General features: G+C 50.5%; 1 pseudogene; it reads left to right on the forward strand.

Moving 5' to 3' along the window:
- The first annotated feature begins 503 nt into the window (after positions 1-503).
- LOC132515561 (signal recognition particle receptor subunit alpha-like) lies at positions 504-2543 on the forward strand (annotated as a pseudogene).
- The last annotated feature ends 247 nt before the right edge of the window (positions 2544-2790 follow it).

The raw sequence follows: 2790 nt of genomic DNA on the forward strand, positions 1-2790 counted from the left end.
ACTTGGGAAATGCGTAGCATCACAGGCCCATTTATAGTGAAACTAGCCAATATCGTTGTGTCTTTTTCTCAACCATGTTGAGCCTGGGATTTGGATTTAAACAGGAATGTATCCAAGCAAGATCTATATAGAGGAAAGAGGGCAAGAAAGTAATGATAATGATGAGACCATGGACCCCAAGAGGTAAGTAGGCAAGGTGAAGGGCAATAAAAAGGTGGTAGGGTCAATGGGCTGGAGGTCCTGAAGAGGTTAGAAAGTTAATGGATTCACGATATTTAACAGAGTGAGCCAGAAAGATAAGCGGTGATGGTCAATAAATGGGATTCTTTAAAATAATGAAAATACCAGCTGGAACTTTAAGATCGATGAAGATGTTTTTTAAATTAAATATATGGAAGTTTCATAGAATTAATAAGTGAATTTAAAAAGGCTACTGGATACAAGGTCAATATACAAAACAAATGTATTTCTGTCGATACATACTAGCAAGAAACAATTGGAAAATGAAACTTAACAAAACAATACCATTGGAGACGGTGTCCGGGGCCACTGGTGGGACGTGTCCTGTGCTTGGCGCAGCAGGAAGCAGCGACGATCTCGGCCTGAGTTCCCGGCGACAGCCCGGTTCCTTTCCCGCTGCCGCCACGCTCAACTTCTTCACCATTTTCTCCAAAGGCGGCTCGTGCTCTGGTGCTTCCAGGGCGTGAGCGACTCATGCACCCGGCTCATTAACGCGTTGATTCGTTCGGTACGGTGGCAGGAAAGGGGAGGTAACAACTCCTTCACCCATGAGGCACTCACGCTCAGGTATAAACTGGACAACCAGTTTGAGCTAACACTGACATATGCAGGCAAGTTGATAGACGCTGTGCACCGGCTGTTTTGTGACAAGTACCGCACTGAGATCCGACAGCAACGTGCCTTAAGTCTATTGAACGGTACTTTCAATTGCCAGAAGGACTTTCTGCGGCTCCTTCGTGAATCAGAGAGCAGTAAGATCCATGCTCCCACAACCATGAAGAAATTGGAAGATTCTGAAAAGGCCAAGAAACCTGTGAGGTCCATGATTGAGACATGGGGTGAAAAGCCTAAGGAAAAAGCCAAGAACAGCAAAAAAAAACAAAAAAAACAAGGGGACCAAGAAGGAAGGTTCTGATGGCCCTTTGGCTACCAGCAAAGAAGTCCCTGCAGAAAAGTCAGGTCTCCCAGTGGGGCCTGAGAACGGGATAGAACTTTCCAAACAGGAATTGATCCGCAGGAAGTGAAAAGAGTTCATTCAGAAGCATGGGAGGGGTATGGAGAAGTCCGGCAAGTCCAGTAAGTCAAATGCTCCCAAGGAGAAGGGCAAAAAAGTGCCCAGGGTGTGGGCACTGGGTGGCTCTGCTAACAGAGAAGTCTTGGACTATTGCACTCCCACCATCAATGGAGCCCCTGAGGTGGCCCCAGCCGAGGGCATCAACTGGATTCGAGGGACTGGGTCTGGGAGGCAGCTTTAGGATCTGGACCGCAGCAGCTCAGATGACTAAGGGGCTGCTCAAAACGCCATCAAACCTAGTGCTACCAAGGGGAACCTGGGTGGCATGTTTGGGATGCTGAGCTTGAGCCGTGAAGACATGGAATCTGTGCTGGACAAGATGCATGACCATCTCATTGCTAAGAACGTGGCAGCAGCCACTGCAGTGCAACTCTGTGAATCTGTGGCCAGCAAGCTGGAAGGGAAGGTGATGGGGACGTTCAGCACGGTGACTTCCCAAGCAAGCTCTCCAAGAGTCCCTGGTGCAGGTTCTGCAGTCACAGCACTGTGTGGACACGCTCCAGGATATCATGGACGCCCAGCACCATCAGCGCCCTTACGTGGTCACTTTCTGTGGTCTGAATGACATGGGGAAGTCTATTAATCTTGCCAAGATTTCCTTCTGGCTGTTAGAGAACGGCTTCAGTGTCCTCATTCCTGCCTGCGATACATTTCGTGCCGGGGCTGTGGAGCAGCTGCGGACACACACCCGGGGTTTGACTGCCCTACACGCCCCCGAGAACCACGGGAGCCACACCATGGTGCAGTTGTTTGAGAAGGGCTATGGCAAGGATACTGCTGGCATTACCATGGAAGCCGTTGCCTTTGCACATAACCAAGGTTTTGATGTGGTGCTGGTGGACACAGCTGGCCGCATGCAAGACAATGCCCCTCTGACGACTGCCCTGGCCAAGCTCATTACTGTCAACGCACCGACTTGGTGCTGTTTGTGGGGGAGGCCTTAGTGGGCAATGAGGCCGTGGACAAGCTGGTCAAGTTCAACAGAGACTTGGCTGACCATTCTATGGCCCAGACACCTCGGTGTCCTTACCAAACTTGATACCATCGATGACAAGGTGGGAGCTGCTATTTCTATGACCTACATCACAAGCAAACCCATCGTCTTTGTGGGCACTGGCCAGGTCTACTGTGACCTATGCAGTCCCAATGCCAAGGCTGTGGTGGTTGCCCTCATAAAGGCTTAATGTGGCTCTTGGCCAATACCAAATCACCACTTCCCCCCAAAGCCCCCATCAAGAACGTGCTCTAGAGAATGTGAGCAACTTGTCTTCAGCGTTGTTCAAAGGCAGAGTGAGAGGAGCTCCGGGCGGGGGCTTGCAGCCCCTCCTAACCCCACTCCCAGTTCAGCACAGCCTCCATCTGCAAGGAGGACCTAATCATGTTACAATCACTGCCTATTACCCGCCCCCATCCCCACGCTCCTCCCCCTTCCTACTCAGGCATCCCTTCACTCTGCCTACAGACTCGGTCTCATT

Source organism: Lagenorhynchus albirostris, chromosome 2 (assembly GCF_949774975.1).
Source record: "Lagenorhynchus albirostris chromosome 2, mLagAlb1.1, whole genome shotgun sequence".
NCBI classification, from domain to species: Eukaryota; Metazoa; Chordata; class Mammalia; order Artiodactyla; family Delphinidae; genus Lagenorhynchus; species Lagenorhynchus albirostris.